This window comes from Scyliorhinus canicula, chromosome 9 (assembly GCF_902713615.1).
Source record: "Scyliorhinus canicula chromosome 9, sScyCan1.1, whole genome shotgun sequence".
Classification (NCBI taxonomy): Eukaryota; Metazoa; Chordata; class Chondrichthyes; order Carcharhiniformes; family Scyliorhinidae; genus Scyliorhinus; species Scyliorhinus canicula.
This window is the reverse complement of record NC_052154.1, coordinates 190,420,454-190,440,031: the sequence shown is the minus strand read 5'-3', so window position 1 is coordinate 190,440,031 and position 19,578 is coordinate 190,420,454. Positions and strand designations below refer to the sequence as shown.

The following is a 19,578-nucleotide window of genomic DNA, read 5'->3' as shown; positions in this document are numbered from 1 at the left end:
TCTCCAGACTTGACTACCTCAGTGCAATCCTGGCAGACTTGACGATCAATGATTTGAGTGTAAAATTTGCATCCTTGATTTCAAATCCATTCCTATCACTATAATCTTTAGCCCCACAGCACTTAGAGATGTCTGCACTCCTCTAACTCTGACCTCTTCTGCACCCCCAATTTTAATCAGCCCATCTTGGTGGCTATGCCTTTAGTTGCCTGGAACCCCAAGCTCTGATACGCCCTGCATGTCTCCACCTCTCCATCTTGCTTTTCATAGAATTTACCATAGAATTTACAGTGCAGAAGGAGGCCATTCGGCCCATCGAGTCTGCACCGGCTCTTGGTCAACACCTCCACCCTATCCCATAACCCAGTAACCCCACCCAACACTTAAGGGCAATTTTGGACACTAAGGGCAATTTAGAATTTTAGAACAGTACAGCACAGAACAGGCCCTTCGGCCCTCGATGTTGTGCCGAGCAATGATCACCCTACTCAAACTCACGTATCCACCCTATACCCGTAACCCAACAACTCCCCCTTAACCTTACTTTTTAGGAAACTACGGGCAATTTAGCATGGCCAATCCACCTAACCCGCACATTTTTGGACTGTGGGAGGAAACCGGAGCACCCGGAGGAAACCCACGCACACACGGGGAGGACGTGCAGACTCCACAAAGACAGTGACCCAGCCGTGAATCGAACCTGGGACCCTGGAGCTGTGAAGCATTGATGCTAACCATTATGCTACCGTGCTGCCCAATCCACCTACCCTGATTTAGATTTAGATTTAGCATGGCCAATCTACCTAACCTGCACATCTTTGGACTGTGGGAGGAAACCGGAGCACCCGGAGGAAACCCACGCACACGCGGGGAGGATGTGCAGACTCCGCACAGACAGTGACCCAAGCCGGAATCGAACCTGGGACCCTGGAGCTGTGAAGCAATTGCGCTATCCACAATGCTACCGTGGTGCCCACTTTTGTCTGCTCCTTCAATCTCACTTCGTCTGACCTAATATTTCTTTACATGGCTCAGATGTCATGTTTCGCTTTAAAATATTCAAAGCACTTTGGCCAATTGATTATATTAGGTCTACTGTATAAGAGAGGCACCAAAGACTTGTTTCGATCCTGGCCCCGGCTCACTGTCCGTGCGGGGGGTTTGCACATTCTCCCCGTATCTGCGTAGGTCTCACCCACGCAAGCCAAAGATGTGCAGGGTAGGTGGATTGAAACAACCAAACTATTCTAATCCCATTTTCCAGCACTTGGCCCATAGCCTTGTCTGCCTTGGCATCGCAAGTGCACATCTAAATATTTATTAAATGTTATGAGGGTCTCTGCCTCCACCACCCTCTCAGGCAGAGAGTTACAGACTCCCACCACCCTTTGGGTGAACAGCTTTTTCCTCACATCCCCTCTAAACCTCAGGCCCCCTGGACATTGATCCCGCCTTAAAGGGGAAAAGGTTTCTTCCTGTCTGCTTTATCTGTGCCTCTCATAATTTTATACATCTCAATCATGCCCCCCCCGCCCCCCCTCAGCCTCCTTTGCTCCAAGGAAAATGACTGTCATGGACGTCTGGCCAGCTCTAAGATACTGGACCAGATGCCATAACATCTTTAAGTTTTAAGATGGTGCAGAAAGATTGATTCATTCCAGGAGTTATAATATAAGAAATGGAGCTTGGTTATTTTATAAACAAACTTTATTAAAACAAAAAAAAAACACTATTTAAACTTTTAAACCTCAACCCTAACAATAACAGATTACATGCAGTCTCTTAACCTTAACACACTAGTTCCCATTAAAAACACTGTAACAGAACATGCACCTCTCATGCCATTTTAACAGGTAGAAAAAGATAATAGTTGCATTTGCGAAGCATTTTCTTCTTCTGATATGGACATTCGTTCTGAACCCTTTATCCAAAGCGTACCCCGGTATTCATGACCTTCTCAGTCATTTCCAAATCCTTCTGCTGTGTAACTGTTTAAAACAGCATTTCTCTCTCTCTCTCTCTCTCGGCTCCACCCAGCCCTCAAACAAAGTTTCTCTTGGCTGTTTGATAGCCCAGTCCCATTGATACAAAATAACTCAGTCATGGTATTGATATGCGACTAACCTCCCAATGATAGACAAAGTCTCTGTAATGGACTAATAGCTGGTCAGACATGAATGTCCCGAATGACAATGTATCTGGGAGTAGGCTGTGTATTTCCACTAACAAATGTAAGTCTTACTGGCACGTGGTCAGGTGTGGGCATATCCCTCTGACCCTGTGCTAACAGGTTTTTTTTTTGGCACGGCATATCCCACTGGCATGAGCAGCTGGTAAACTCCGCCCTTAGTTTCTTGTGCCAAAGCGCAGTTGAGAATTGCAGTTCTATGAACTTATCGATGCTTAAATCGGTAAAACAAAGCAGTCATGTTCAGCTTTAAGCATTCCAACCAAGTCTGCCAAAGTTCGATTCTTTTCAGTGAATAAAATTAATTCTAAGATAACAATCATATATGTTTCCTGTTTCTTCATATCTTCACTATTTACAAAACACTCATTGTAGGAATTACTGCGACATCAAATAGTTCTGTGTTCCTGTGCAATTTCAAATTCAGGGGCACATCTTTCTCGAGCGGGCTCCTAGTCTGATTTTTTCTTACGCTCTAACAGCTTAAATCTCAAATATGTGCCTGCTAATAGTGGAAATTCGGAAGGACTGGATTTGGAGATCGTCCCCAAGAGGTGCTGTGTCAGATTAGACTCCTGTTCCTTTCAAAAATGTTTGTTTAAAAAAAAACTTCTGTATTAGCTTTGGACATCTGCTAAAAATTTAAAGTTTGCCGAGGTTAATAAAATCTCCTTTGTTTTAGCGAATCGTGGCTAAGATATTACTCTGGGTAATTTGATCTATCGGTCACTCTTGGCTGGTTGTAATTTATATTAAAATTATAGAACTCCACTTATTCAAACAATTAGCATCATGTCAGTGGTTTATTGTGATTGATTGCGTTTGATTCTGTTTTTATTACATGGAATTCCAGTATATTTATTGGCAATTTTGAAGATCGAATCTTGGACTGTGGTCCGTTTGTATTTAGGACATTGATTTACAGCGAGAGTGCTCAAGCGTCTTTATGTTTGTGGTTACTTACAGCGAGTATCATGGAGTCTCAAAGACCAGGCTTCAGTATTTCCATTCATTTGCATCAATATTTGAATGTCAAAAGCTTAGCGGTACAATTTACAAATTACCCACCGATGCAGCAATATTAACACAGTCCTCCCCCCAAAACGCCAAAGCACGAAGCAGCAAGTAAAAACAATATAATGGAAAGCAAATTCAGATTTGCCTAAATTTCCCTGTGTGGACTCTCAGGCCATCCTCGCCCAAACTTTGAGCACCTGTGATTCAACTCGTTTCCATTTTCATTCTGTGCACGTTTGGGATGTTGATTTTTGATTTGCATACTTTACCGCAGCCACAAATCCTGGTTTTTGGTTATTGCATTTCTCATTAAAAGATGAGCATGTTTTGTGCTATCAGGACAGGAGGTGTGATTGCGTCTATTTGGAGTCAGCAGTTCATCCACTGGTGCGAGCTCGAGAAGGTGATGGTGCTCATTAAGCGGCGGGTCACTGGTGTCTTCTCAGGGACAGGGGTCCCCAGTTATACGAGGAGAATTGAGTGGCTGGCGTTGCTCCCCTCAGCCTGTGAGGCGAGATTTAATAAAGGTGTTCACAATTATGGAAGGTTTTCATTGAGTAAGTGCGGAGAATCTTTTCCCACCGACAAAGCGAGTCAGACACCGCGGGGCAGAGACTTAAGATAATTGACTAAAAAAAAATACCAAAGAGGAGATGAGAATTTGATTTGTACGCAATGGGTTGTTATCTGGAATACTGCCCTAAAGGGTTGTTGGAAATTTAATAGCAACTTTAAAAAAGGAATTGATACTTAAAAACGACAAAAAATGCGGGGCTGCGGCAGAACAGCAAAGTAGTAGGAAGAATTAGATAAATCTTTTAAAGAGCATGAATGTTTACGATGGGTCAAATGGCCTCTTTGTTGTGCTGTATGATTCTGTGATTCATTGTGGTCACGCACCATTGAATAAATGCTCTTGCCAGCGACACTCGGCTCGCAAGAACAAATAAATTTACAAAAAGAAGCGGGGAGAGTTTTCCAAGATAACTTAACATTCATCTTGAAATCCACAGGGCGAATCGGGATTTCCCACTGTGTAAGGCAGCACTTCAGGCCACGAGGTTCAGCTGCCCCACTGATGAGTTATTAATCTTCAAGGGTTTTTTTCATTCGTTCACGGGATGTGGGCATCGCTGGCTGGGCCATTTAAGAATCAACTACGCTGGTGTGGATCTGGAGTCACATGTAGGCCAGACCAGGTAAGGATGGCAGATATCCTTCCCTATAAAGGACATTAAGGAACTAGATGGGTGATTACAAGCGGCAATGGCTTTCATGGTCATTGTTGGACTCTAAATTCAAGGGATGGGATTTTCCGCACTCTGCGCGGCGTGTTTTGTGATGGCAGAGGCGGTCTGGCATCTGATGATGGCAGGATCTTCCTGTCCCGCTGCTGTCAACGGGGTTTCGCCTTGTTCTCACCCTCTGCCACCGGGTGCAGGGGGTGGGGGGTGAAGGTGGTGCCGCCAGATTTTTTGAATTTGAATTTCACCATATGCCATGGTGGGATTCGAACCCCAGTCCCAGAGAATCACCCAGGGTTTCTGGATTACTAGTCTTGTGGCAATACCACTACGCCATCTCTAAAACAGCCTACTACAGGCTATTTGCCATCAGGCTATTCTGGAGAAAGGGGAGAAAAATATATATAAGGGACAGATTTGAACACTCCTGGTCCTGCAACCGAGAATCAAGGTTCCTGTTCCTGCCTGTTTCATTAACTAGGTCATTCTAGATTTGTAAGTATGGCTTTATTATTTTGCTCAACGTTTTGTAGTTGAGATACTACTGGACATCCATGTTCAAGTGTATTTCTCTTTTAGTAATGACAGTCTATTAATAGACTTGCATTTTGAGGATGGCACGGTAGCACAGTGGTTAGCACTGTTACTTCACAGCGCCAGAGTCAGAGGTTCGATTCCCGTCTTGGGTCACTGTCTGTGCGGAGCCTGCACGTTCTCCCCGTGTCTGCGTGGGTTTCCTCCGGGTGCTCCGGTTTCCTCCCACAAGACGTGCTTGTGAAGTGAATTGGACATTCTGAATTCTCCCTCAGTGTATTCGCCAGAATGTGGCGACCAGGGGCTTTTCACAGTAACTTCATTGCAGTGTTAATGTAAGTCTACTTGTGACAATAAAGATTAAATTGTAGACTCTGTAAATCTGTTTTATACTTTAAAATGTTTATAATAAAACCCCATGAAAAATAGATACCGTTTATGTATGACATTAATAAGTTAAAGTTCCTAGAAGCTCATTAGGAAAGTTATGGAGGCAAGAACCCCCGCTGAAAAAGTCACTATTTAGTTTGAGCGGCTTACCTGGACAATCCCCACTGGGACGTAACTGATAGTAGTTTAACTATTCAGGGCACCAAAGGTAATGTCCTCATAGTGAGAGCTGCTCATCGTTGTGTACAGGAAGATGCCTTTTCCTCTTTTGGTGGCTTCGTCTTAAACAGACAAATAAGAGTCATCATTCAGATCAGAAATCCGAAATCATTCAAATTACCAAGCTGAAATCTAATTAACTGCACGGGGAATACCCTCAGAACAACACTCCATTAGCCCCAGCTTGTTATGATGCTTTGATTGCACCCCTGGCTCTCAAAAGCTTGGCTGTCTTTCAAACTAGGATTTCTTTCAAAACGTGACTGCAGCAGTCACACACACTAACCCAGATTTTAACCCTTGCTGCACCAAATACCTGCAATACAATACATCTGGAATTCCGACATTCATCACACCTGGCACTTGTGTGATGTGAATGTTATTTGCCATTGTCAGCCGAATCCTTGATATTGTTCGGGTCTTGCTGCATAGGGATGCAGACTGCTTCAGTATCTGAGGAGTTGTAAAAGGTGCCGAAGATTGTGTAATCTGGCTCTTGCGGGACTGCAGAAGGAGATCCCGGCGCATTGCCTAATTTCTACCATCCTTGCAATGGGTTTGCTCCACAGCCTCTGTATGCACATTATCAAAATTAACATTCTTTTAAAAGCGCGTGTGCTAGTGGAATGGTGCAGTGACAACAATCTCTCCCTCAATGTCAGCAAAACTAAGGAGCTGGTCATTGACTTCAGAAAGCAAAGTACTGTACACACCCCTGTCAGCATCAACGGGGCCGAGGTGGAGATGGTCAGCAGTTTCAAATTCCTCGGGATACACATCTCCAAATATCTGTCCTGGTCCACTCACGTCGACGCTACCACCAAGAAAGCGCAACAGCGCCTATACTTCCTCAGGAAACTAATGAAATTCAGCATATCCACATGAACTCTTAGCAGCTTTTACAGATGCACTATAGAAAGCATCCTATCTGCCTGCATCAGAGTGTGGTATGGCAACTGCTCGGCCCAAGACCGCAAGAAACTTCAGAGAGTTGTGAACACCGCCCAGTCCATCACATGAACCTGCCTCCCATCCATTGACTCCATCTACACCTCCCACTGCCTGGGCAAAAGCAGGCAGCATAATCAAAGACCCCTCCCACCCGGCTTACTCACTCTTCCAACTTCTCCCATTGGGCAGGAGATACAAAAGTCTGCGAACACGCACGAACAGACTCTAAAACAGCTTCTTCCCCGCTGTTACCAGACTCCTAAACGGCCCTTTTATGGACTGACCTCATTAACACTACACCCCTGTATGCTTCACTCGATGCCGGTGTTATGTCGTTACATTGTGTACCTTGGGCGGGATTCTCCGAACTCTGCGCCAGGGCGGAGAATCGGCGCAACCGTGCCACGCCGCCCCGAAGCCGGCATGCGATTCTCCGAGGCCTGTGGGGGCCAGAATCGGTAGTGCTCGTGCCCATTTTGCGCCTTTGTGATACACGACGCCATTCACGACGGCGCGGACACTCTGCCTCCATTTCGGAGAATCCCGCCCCTTCTGTTGCCCTATTATGTATTTTCTTTTATTTCTTTTTTTTAATGATCTGTTGAGCTGCTTGCAGAAAAATACTTTTCACTGTACCTCGGTACACGTGACAATAAACAAATCCAATGCAATCCAATCGAATTTTTAAAATACTGCTTTTAAACCCAGGCTCCAGGACCCAGTGGGAGCTCGAGATTAGGACTGTGATTCAGCTGAAAAGCCCTTCCTCGCAGTTGAGAAGATGCAAATCTGAGATGCGGTGGCAATGATGAAAATAGTTGCAGCTGTCCTATAAAAGGGACTAGGATATCTGGAATGTGAAAGAGGAGGACGCCCTGCAGACTTTTGAATCAGAACTTGGCGAATATTTGTCAGCATGTCAGCAAAACTGTACTGCGGAGGTGTGATTCCAGCATTAGGGACGTGGGCCTTCTACAACAGATAAAGAGGTGAGAAGGAGGCACGAAGAGCTGATAAAAAAAAACAGACACTAAATCTGTTGAGCAGCATGGAGGGAAACTGGGACGCAGGTGAAGATTTCAGAGTGGGAAGGTGACAATGTGTAAGGCGCTAGAGCATGGGCCATGAAGCAATGAGCTGCAAATTGTTGATGGCGTGAAAGTATTAGGAATTGGAGACAAAGAACAAACAGCTGCAACCAGTTTGTTCCCACAAAAAAAAACAAGTCCCACGTTGGTAGTGATGGGGAGAAAGAGGCATGTGATGCAGAGTAGGTGGTCTGTAATCGAGCTAAGTTGGAAAAAGGAATAACCTATGAAGACCTTGCACGGCTTCCCTGTCTGGAACTAATATCAGAATGTGGCTAATTGCCCAGGTGAGTCTAGCAGCCACACACTACCTATGCCATCAATAAAAAGCATAACGAGTGGCTGGGATGCTCAGAACACACACAAGGCCCTCCCTCGCTGTACTGTCTTATATTCACCCCATGACGAGCACAAATAGAATGAGTGACAGCACCCAATCTTGCTTCGCTACTTGTTCGAGAGAGATAAGTTATTTTATCTTCCTCAGTATGGATCATGCAGCGAGTGTTTGATTGAAAGCAGAGTCTTATAAGCTTCGTATGAAGCAACAGTGTCTTCTGCTGTCCTCACAGGAGATAAATGTTCATTTTCTTCACTTATCGATGCCTTTAATGCCTCTGAAACGCTGTGCTTGATGGCTGATATGCAGTAACAGATGGAGGAGCCACCCTAAGAATGGCTGACAAAAGCAACCTGCCAGCTCAGTGTCAAGCTCATTAGAATAAGGCCATGAGACCATTAGACATAGCAGAATTAGGCCACTCGGCCCATCGGGTCTGCTCTGCCATTCAATCATGGCTGATATTTTTCTCATCCCCATTCTCCTGCCGTCTCCCCATGACCCCTGATCCCCTTATTGATCAAGATCAAGCATCTCTGCTTCGAAGATCGAAGACACGGGTTTCACTCTAGGCGACCAAGGGATTGCCTTTGTCCGACAGGTACCCCGGAAGAGGATTTTCCGTCCCGTTTTTGACAGGGCCGGAATGGCGGTGGGGTGGGTGGGGGGGGGGGGGGCGGTGGTAGGATGCAATAGGAGTCCCCAAATGGTTTCTACACCTTTGGGATTTCCTGTTCCAATTGACCCCGTCCCCTCCAATGAAGCAATGGGGGTTCCGCCGTGAAAGGTCAGGAAACCCGTTAGCATACATTTACATATCATTAGCGGGCTTCCCTGTTGTCCTTTCCCTCCACGCTAGATAATCCCGGCAGGGTATACAACAGCTTTTGAGAAACCGGGACCTCATAAAGAGGAGTGAATTAAATCAACTAGAGAAGGCGGTGCAGGCTGGGTGTTGTAGCTGTGGTATGTGGGAACTGGTGGATCCCATTGTGAGCCATGGTGACCGTATCTGCAGAATGTGTTTGTCGCTCGAGGAACTTTGGCTCAGAGTTGATGAGCTGGAGTCTGAGCTTCGGAAGCTGTGCCTCATTAAGGAGGGGGAGAGTTACCTGGGCGTTGTGTTTCACACCCCATAGGTTAAGTACTTCAAAACTGGCCAGTGGTCAGGGGCAGCAGTGTGTGACTGTAAGCGAGGCAGGTAGAGGGGTCCTGAATTTTTCATTGGAGGAGCCTCAGCTCCTTCCCTTGCCCAACAGGTTTGAGATACTTGCTCCCTGTCTGAACGAGGAAAAAGGCTGGCGGGAGGATGAGCTAGCTGACCAGTGCCCGGTGAACAGGAGGTCATTCAAGTGGGGGGAGCATAAAGATAAGTGGTAGTGGTAGGGGTCCTATTATTAGGGGTATAGATAGCATCCTTTGTAAACAAGATTGAGAGTCCAACATGGTATGTTGTCTACATCTTGAACTAGCTTGAAAGGATTTTGGGAGAGAGAGTGGGAGGGTCCAGTTGATGTGGTCCATACTGAGAACAGCAACAGTTGGCAAGAGATACTGATTTCGGGATTATCAGGAATGAGGAACAAATTAAAGAGCAGGATCTCAAGGGTTACAAGCCACAAGCAAATTGGCATAGAAATCATACAATAGAAATTATAGAATCCCTATATTGCAGAAGGAAGGTCCTTCAAATGTGCCCCGGCCCCTGCTCAGATAATGCACCCTACCTAGATCCAATCCATCGTCCCTATCCCCAGAACCCCACCTCGCCTTTGGGCAATATTAACATGGCTAATTGACGTAAGCTGCACATCTTTGGACTGTGGGAGGAGACCGGAGCACCCGGAGGAAACCCACGCAGACCCGCGGAGAACGTGCAGACTCCACACAGCCAATCACCCAAGGCTGGAATTGAAGCCGGGTCCCTGGTGCTGTGAGGCCACAGTGCTGACCACCATGCTGGCATTGTGATAAGAAAATCAGGGAAGCAAAAACGTGGCTAAAGCAATGGTGCAGGAAGGAGTGGTTCCATTTTATGGGGCACTGGCATCAGGCTTAGGGCAGAAAGGAACTGTACCATTGGGATGGGCGCCACCTGAACCGGTCTGGGACCAGTGTCTGAGCGGAAAGGCTGAATAGGTTGGACACAAGACTGTAAACTAGCAAATGGTGGGGTGGGGGAGTCGAGGCCTCGGGGGAAGTCAATACAGTTTCAAAATCAAGTCACAGGACAGGGAGTAAAGGAACAGTCAGGAATTCTACTTCAGGTACGTCAGGTAATGGCAAAACTATAAGAAGAATATTGATTGTGCACAAAGTGATAAACAATAAATGGGTGAATAAAGCATTTATTTTACTATCTTCTTTTCTATCTTCTGTCGGCATTTAGCATGATCAACGGTACTCTGCCTCTGTTCTTTAATGGAGTTGTGGAGTGCTCTCGAAGCTGCTTTTAAATCTGCGTATTTGCTAGTTAGCTAGACGACCTGTTGTTCTATTTCCTCTCTTACCAGGACTGCGCTGTGTATCTTGGTAGGCTTTATTGTACTGGGTCTGGAAGCTACTAAGGTGAACTAGACAAGATTGATGTGCATGTTTTACATCGGCCATTTCCTTTTCCTTAGCTGCTAACTGTTTCCGGAGTTCTTTTCTTTCTTCTCAATTAACTGCCTAAGGAGCATTTTCATGACCTCCTCTGTGCCTCGCAACTGTGCCAAACAGGACACTATTGCCATCGGCTTTCTGACTTTCCCTACATTTTTCTTGTGGACCTCGCTTAGGTTCTCCCACCAAGTTATGTCCTATCTTTCCTGGACCTGACTCATCATTAGCGCAAAAATTCGACCAAAGGGGCCATCCTTCCCCTTTAAGTATTTCCCTAATGCTTCCTTCCATATGGGGCATTGCTCTGCTCTGTTGGTCGCTGCGACCTTGGGTTCCTGTGGATTCATCATCTTTCCATTGCTTTAGTGACCATTACTTCTCTTATCTCTTTCTCTACTCTTAATTTGGGACAGGGGAATAAGACGGCGATTTTAACAGCGAGTATGGCCTAATCTATTTTCTGGCTCACAATCCCTTGATAGTTAGAACATAGAACATAGAACAGTACAGCACAGAACAGGCCCTTCGGCCCTCAATGTTGTGCCGAGCCATGATCACCCTACTCAAACCCACGTATCCACCCTATACCCGTAACCCAACAACCCTCCCTTAACCTTACTTTTATTAGGACACTACGGGCAATTTAGCATGGCCAATCCACCTAACCCGCACATCTTTGGACTGTGGGAGGAAACCGGAGCACCCGGAGGAAACCCACGCACACAGGGGGAGGACGTGCAGACTCCACACAGACAGTGACCCAGCCGGGAATCGAACCTGGGACCCTGGAGCTGTGAAGCATTTATGCTAACCACCATGCTACCCTGCTGCCCCAATTCCTGCTGTACACAATTCTAATGAGTTTACCTTACTCTTCCTGTTAGGTACGCATGCGGGTTAATACACACTTCCGAAGTTCGGTTCTTTGGTCAATATGGGACTTGCACTTCTGGTTCTTTCTCTTTCTCGCAATTGGATTCAAAGTTTGTGGGTTCTCTCGGAGTGACAAAGGCACTTCTAATCGAGTCCCGTCAGAGTTCGCCAATAATGTTGCTCTATTTATTTATCTCGGTGAACCACAAACCTTCCCTTATATCGATCAAATGACCACACAACCAGTTAGTTAGTTCAAAAGATGGTTTATTTACATACACAAGAGTTATCTCAACATGCAAACACAATATCTACTATGAGTTAAACTACACCTATCAGCTACAATAACCGATACTTAACTTTAGGGCGACTGGCACTGTGCAAATGGATAAGGCCTTTATCTGGATTTCACCTGGCTGGTTCGAAGAAAGTGGCTCTGTCTCTGCTGGGCTCATCTGTCAGGTAGTGATCGATGGTCTTGAACTTGGCTGGCTGTTCCTGCTGCAATTGGGTTGGCACAGGCTGGATCCAAAAGAGATAGAACACATAGGTGTGCCCTCTTTCATCCCTCTGGGATTTTGCGCTCTTTGGGGTGGTCCTTAACCTTGAACCCAATTGTTCGACAGGGCTCTGATCACTGTCTTCGATTTCGGCCAATAAAGGGGCGGGTGCCATAGTAGCTGGGCGGGTCCTCAGCGGTCATTGACCTTGGCAGTTGGGCTTTCTGAGTAAGGGAAGTGGCGCCGATCAGTCTGTGGCTGTACCAGTTGCTTGATTGGAGTTCTATTGTCCTGGGAAAATGGGCCATTAAAATGCAAACGAGCGGGGGCTTCGATCAGGTCTGGTTACCTGTGCTTCAGATACACATAGGCTCTGTATCTGTCTGAGTGCTGGGTTGGCCATAATTCCCATGGTCCTTTGCAGGTGGCCATCTTAGATGGCTACATGAGGAACAGGAAAGGATCTAAAACTGTAACGTGTTGTGTACAAACTCCCTGGCGGCAGCTCGGAAGTGCTAGATTGTATAAATGCAGAAATTAGGTGAATATGTCACAAAGGGAATGTAGTATTAATGGGGCATTCAGACATTAATATAGATTGGGAGAGGCAGTAAAACATCAGTCAGACAGTTAGTGAATTTCTAGAGTGTGTCAGCGATAACTTCCTGCAGCGATATTCTGTCCTGGATGCAACAAGGCGACAGGCAATATTGGATTTAGTAATGAGTAATGAGCTGGATTTAATTAGTAACCTAATTTTGCATGAACATTTCTCAAACAGTGACCATAACATGGTCGGGTTCAATGTAATGTTCGAAAGCGAAAAGCACAAATCAGCTACCAGAATTTTAGATCTGCGTAAGGCCGACTTTAATGAGATGGGACAGAGACTGTCCACAGTAAAGGGAAAATCTGCCAATGGATAAGACAACTGAGGAACTGAGGAAGATGTTGAAAGAAATATATAATGCAAAATAGAACCAATTTATACCCCTGAGGGGGAGGAGCTGCTCTTGACAGAAAAAACAGCCATGGACAACAAAAGAGATAAGGGACAGCATAAAACTAAAAGCAAGGGTTCACAAAAATACAAAAAAAACAGCACAGATCCTGGAATGGGAAAGAATCAAAGATCGACAAAGGTTTATAAAGCAGCTGAAAAGAGCGACTAAAAGGGATTATGAAAGGAAACTTGAAAGGGACATCAAAATCAATAAAAATAAGTTTTATAGTTACGTAAAGGGAAAGCGGGTAGTCAGGACCAATGTTGGCCCTCTGAAGACTGAAACTGGGATATTGTCTGTATATATGGGTGTGGTGAATGTGATTCACACCGGATTATAACCTGTATATACATGTGTCTATATTGTAAGTGCAGTTGCACTACCTGACCACCAGGGGGAGTAGCTCTGGGAATGCTCAAGAGTTGTACGGGGCTTCTCCCTTGGCTCCGCCCAGGACTCCTCCCCCGGGAGCTGCTGTATAAAGATCAATGCCACAGGTTCAGCCGGCCAGTTCACCGAAAGTTCAACGGCTAACAGGCTGGCTCTGTTGTAAGTATATTAAAACCGCTATTCTAATCCTACAAGCACGTGTCCGTAGAATTGTTGGTTCCAACAATGGGGAACATCGACATTGAGGGAATTAATGGAGTTAAAGAATGACAAATCGGCAGGAACTGACCGTTTCTATCCCAGGGTGTAAAAGGAAGTAGGGAAACACGTTGTAGATTCCCTGACTATAATCTTTCAGAGTTCCATAGATTTAGGAGTCGTTCTTCCAGATTGGAAAATTACTCATGTCACTCTGCTTTTTAAGAAGGGCAAACAGGAAAAAACAGGGAATCACAGAACAGTTAGCCTAGCATGGGTGGTGGGGAAATTGTTGGCGTCTACAGTCAAGGATAGGGTAACTGAACCTTGACTGTGGACTCCAACAATGTCAGTTAATCAGGAAGAGCCAGCATGGATTCATGTCTGGTCGGTCATGCCTGACAAACCTCATTGACATTTTTGAAGTGGTTACCAAGGTAGTGTCTATGGATGTTGTTTATGTAGACTTCCAGAAGGCAGGTAATAAAGTCCCACATGGATGGATTTCAATGTAGGCAAATGTGAGGATATTTTGGACAAAATAAGGATAATTCAGGATACTTTCCAGATGATATGAAGCTAAATTCAGTGGATGTCCGAAGAGACCTGTGGGTTCAGGCACATGGATCTTTAGGACTGCTGCAACTTTACAAAACCCTAGTTAGACCTCACTTGGGAGTCACTGTGAGCAGATATGAGCACCACACCTTAGGAAGGATGTATTGGCCTTGGAGAGAGTGCAACGTAAATTCACAAGAATAATACCTGGACTACAGAAGTTGCGTTATCAGGAGAGATTATATAAATTATGTCTGTTTTCTCTAGAATTTAGACAGTTAAGGGGTGATCTGCTCAATGTCTTCAAGATATTAACAGGAAAAGACAGAGTAGATAAAGAGAAACTGTTTCCACTGGTTAGAGATTCTAAAACTAGGGAGTGTAGTCTAAAAATTCCGGCCAGGCAGTTCAGGAGAGATGTTGGGAAGTATCTCTACACAAAAAAGGATAGTCGAGGTTTGAAACTCTCCTCGACAAATGGCACTTGATGCTGGATCAGTTGTTAATTTTAAATCTAAGATAGATAAATATTTGTTCAGAAAAGATATTTAAGGATATGAGACAAAGGCAGGTCTATGGAGTTAGGCCACAGATCAGCCATGGTCCCATTGAATGGTGGGACAGGCTCGAGGGGCTGAATGGCCTACTTCTGTTCCCAGGGGTGCACAGGTCCGTACAGCCCCCAGGAATGGAGTGTCAAACCCAGGAAGTACCCTGGCACTGCCAGGGGGCAGTTCTTGGGCACTGCCGGTGCACACAGCGGCACAGTGGTTAGCACGGCAGCATCACATTGCCAGGGACCCGGGTTCAAGTCTGGCCTTGGGTGACTGTCTGTGTAGAGTTTGCACGTTCTCCCCGTGTCTGCGTGGGTTTGCTCCCACTGTCCAAAGATGTTCAGGTTGATGTGTTAGGCAGGTTGGTTCGACATTGACTGTAACTGGATGCAGGGAATCTAGAAACAAACGTCTGACACCGGAGATGATCCAACACGGTTTTATTTAACTATGAACTGCTGTACATGGTCAGCTGTGGGTTGACACTACTAATCCTACTGATGACCTCTTACTGGCTCGACCAGACTTACTAGCTACCACATGGCAGTAGTGCCTACAAACATGTGCACTCTGACTGTCTCAGTATCTGGGTACCGACAGAGCGGGAGTCTTAATGCCCTTTATAGTGGTGGTGTCCTGTCTGGTGATTGGTTGTTCTGTGTTGTGTGTTCATTGGTCACCCTGTGTGTCAATCACTGCCCGTCTGCACCTCATTATATACATGAGTGGATATTATGATACAGGTTAGGTGGATTGGCCATGCTAAATTTCCCCTTTGTGACTGAAGATATGCAGGTCAGTGGGGTTTCTGGGATAGGGCGGTGGAATGGACCTCGGTGCGGTGCTCTTCCCGAGGTTGGATGCAGACACAAATGGCCTCCTACTGCACTGTAGAGAGTCTATGGACTCTGCCAGGAAGCAGTGCCTGGGAGGAGAGCTTCCAGTGGAGAGATCTGTGTTGGGAGGTGGGGGGGGGGAGTGGGTGCAAGTGTGGGAGATGGCATTCCCTGTGTCTGTGGGAGGTGGGAGATTCCCTTGGAGGGGGCTGTGTGCGTGGGGAGGGAGGGGGGGGGGGGGCTATTTTCTTATTTTTATGCTAGATCTTTAAAAATGGTGCCCCGACCTCCAGAATGCCACGTCGCTGGCTTGGCGGGCACCGAATGAGACTGCCTTGCCAGTGACGTGTGACCCGCCACCAGGAATCATTTTGATCTGGTGTCAGAAAACATGGCAGTAAAAGCTGGCAGTGAAATGAAATGAAAATCGCTTATTGTCACGAGTAGGCTTCAAATGAAGTTACTGTGAAAAGCCCCGAGTCGCCACATTCCGGCGCCTGTTCGGGGAGGCTGGTACGGGAATTGAACCGTGCTGCTGGCCTGCCTGGGTGTGCTTTAAAAGCCAGCGATTTAGCCCTGTGCTAAACCAGCCCCTGTAAGGCCAAGCAGGGCAGAGAAGAAATCACACAATATATTTCCCCCAGTGGAGCCGGCGGGCAGCACTGGAGCTGCTGGGCACCAGTGGAATCAATGGGCAGCAGACCTCTCCTGCCTGAGTTGCCACTTGAAATGAAAATCGCTTATTGTCACGAGTAGACTTCAATGAAGTTACTGTGAAAAGCCCCTAGTCGCCACATTCCGGCGCCTGTTCGGGGAGGCTGTTACGGGAATCGAACCGTGCTGCTGGCCTGCTTGGTCTGCTTTCAAAGCCAGCGATTTAGCCCAGTGTGCTAAACAGCCCCACTTAAGCCAAAAAAGTGGAAAACACCCCCCGGCGTCCAAAGAGGTCAGCAGCTGAAAGGTGAGTTGGCGATTCCTGCCTCTAATCTCCAGGACCACCAGTCTTTTCCTCCTCGCATAGAGCAGTAGTCACACACCAAGAGTTGGCGTTTATACTAAATTCAAAACTAAGCCACTACATGCAACGTTGGGGACCTGCAAATGTCATAGTACAGATCTATATGGATCTATATCCACAGATCTATAGGAGTAACTAAGTTTTAAATTGCTGGAGTGATTGCTTCTATTTTTTCCAATCTCTGGATGCAAGGCCTCTCCATGTTCAGGTGACAGGCAATATTTTCCCCAAAGATACGAATCTCCTACTTGTTTGATGTTAGCTGGCACAAGGCCACCGAGTGGCACACATGTTGCCCAACATCCCCCTGATCTGAAATCCCCCCCTGGGGGTTTTCATCAGCGCTCTGCCTGTTCAGGTTAACTTGCGGAGCTCCCTGTTACCATGTGCTGTGCGGGCCAACGTTTCAGCAGGGCACCCTTGGGCGACCGGTAACTCATTTCTGACATGCTGATTGAGACTGAAGAAGTTGTCGCCGTGAAACCTTCCTGATTGAAATCGAAAAATTTGGTTAAAAATTTATATATAATTTTAAAAATTAATTAAAAAAATCAATCATTGATGGCCACCTTGAAGTGATAGGCTGTCGGTGGGATCAACTGGACCCCCCCCCCCCCCCCCCCCCCCCCCCCCTCGCCGCCCTGAGGTCTACAATGTTTTACGTGGCTTGCCCATCCTGCTGCTGGCAGAATCGGAAAATCTTGCCAGCGGGAAGGGCGGGAAAATTCCACCCATGGATAATTGGGGACACCAATTACTGTTTGTAAGGGTCGCTTTCTTACATTAACATCAAGTGCTTGCAATATGATCTGTAAATGGGATGGCTTTCATTTTTAGAACTAATTTGACGCTTAGGAGACAAAGCCCTCACATGTCTCTCACAGACCCAGTTAGGGGTTGTCAACAGTTTTGGTTTGCCCTGGATTCCCTGGGAGTTAAAGATGAACCTCCTCACAGCCAGAAACAATCTGAGAGGAACATCACCGGGGTACTAAAAATGCTGTTTGTTTTCACCGTCTGTTTGATCAAGATTTTTGGAAGTGTGTATGATGAGACCTCATGGAATATGCAAATCGGAGTTGGCAACCCTTGATCCCAGTACTGGATCCCACTTGGGTTGAATTCTGGCCATTTAACCTCTCCTATTAGGGGTCTTGCATTGTGAAGTTGTGTATGTGTCTGGCTTGTGCACATGGCTTTGGAGAGGGTGCAGAGAAGGTTTACCAGGATGTTGCCTGGTCTGGAGGGTGTTAGCTATGGGGAGAGGCTGAATAGACTCGGACTGTTTTCATTAGAACGACGGAGATTGAGGGGTGAACTGATAGAGATCTACAAGATTATGAGGGGAATGGATAGAGTGGATGGGCAGGCACTCTTTCCCAGGGTGGAGGGGTCAGTCACCAGGGGGCATAGGTTTAAGGTCTGTGGAGCAAAGGTTAGAGGAGATGTGCGAGGCAGGTATTTTACACAGAGGGTGATGAGTAGGGTGGGTATAGAGGGATATGGCACAAGGAAGTGCAGAGGGTTTTGGTCAAGGTTAGTATCATGACCGGTACAGGCTTGGAGGGCTGAACGGCCTGTTCCTGTGCTGTATTGTTCTTTGTTCTTTGTCTGGAGATATCAAATGGAACTTCAGGGCTGTCCGAGGCAATTTGGAGCAAAGATTGCTCACCCAACGAAGGATTGATGCAGGAAGCCCTGCCATTGACACACTCTCGGGAGCATTAACTCAGTGAAATGTTGACACTTGGCAAACTTGCTTCAGTTCTTCCATGTCATGGTCTATTAATGTCTCTCCATAATCAAACTCGTAACTATCAACTCTATCTTGCATTGCTCTCCATTTCAGAACTCTGCACCCTAGTTCTAGCTGGCTCCATGAGAGTAAACATCCCCTCAGTTTCTATCTTGCCAAGCCCCCTCCAAATCCTCTGGGCGAAATTCTCCGCCCCCCACGACGGGTGGGAGAATAGCGGGAGGGCCTTCCCGACATTTTTGCCGCCCTCCCGCTATTCTCCCCCCTCCCCGCCGAAGTCCCGACCCGAATCGCTGCCGCCGTTTTTTTACGGCCGGCAGCGATTCTCAGCTGTTAGATGGGCCGAAGTCCCAGCCCTTTCCGCCGTTTTTACGAACGGCAAACACACCTGGTCTTGCCGTTCGTAAAAACGGCGTCACAAACTCGCTATTAATAACCATGGCACCGATCCAAGGGTGCCATGGGCCCGCGATCGGTGGGCACCGATTGCGGGCAGCGGGCCCGATGCCCGTGCACTACTTGTCCTTCCGCCGCCCCGCAGTATCCATTCGCGGGGCGGCTGAGGGGCAACCCGGCCCGCGCATGCGCGGGTTTCGCGCAAAAAACGCGATGACGTCACCCGCGCATGCGCGGGTTGGAGTCTTCCAAACTGCGCATGCGCGGCTGACGTCATATGACGCGTCAGCCGTTGCTAACTCCGGCAAGCGGGCTTAACGATTTTCGTTAAGCCCGTCTTGCCGGAGCCTACGGCGTCGGGCTGCTAGCCCCGACCGGGGACCAAAATCGGTCCCCGGTCGGGAAGGGGCGCGCTGCCGTAAAACCCGCCCGGGTTTTACGCCAGCTTTACGATTTCTCCCGTTTTGGGAGAATCTCGCCCTTTATGTTTCAAAAAGATTGCCTCTCAGTCTTCCAAACTCCAACACGTACAGGTCCAACCTGCACCACCTCGCCTCATAAGTCAACCTCCATACCCCAGGAATCAGCCGTGCGCCTACTCTGAACTTCTTCCAATGCAACTATTACCCTCCTTAAGGAGGCCACAAATGTTCACAGCGCTCCACGTGTGGTCTTAACAATGCCCGACACAGGAGGAGAAGATTTCCCTACTTTTATATCCATTGCCTTTGAAATAAAGGCCAATCTCTGCCCTAGCCCAATCCCTTTTCCAATGAAGCTGCCAACAAGAAACCCGGTTTTCTCTCGAGTCAAACAGTTATTTTATCATAACCGTAACGTTCTAGACGTACGTAGACTTTGCAAAAGCTTCAATACTGCTCCCATCCCCAGAGAAAGTTGCTTGAAGTCTTGCACTAAGC

The 19,578-nt window shown here is 46.9% G+C and overlaps 1 protein-coding gene across 5 annotated transcripts in view; it reads left to right on the top strand.

Annotated features, from left to right (window-relative positions):
* LOC119971968 (protein kinase C-binding protein NELL1-like) overlaps positions 1–19,578 on the top strand; it is a 926,238-nt gene that overhangs the window by 550,554 nt on the left and 356,106 nt on the right. The window lies entirely within an intron of this gene.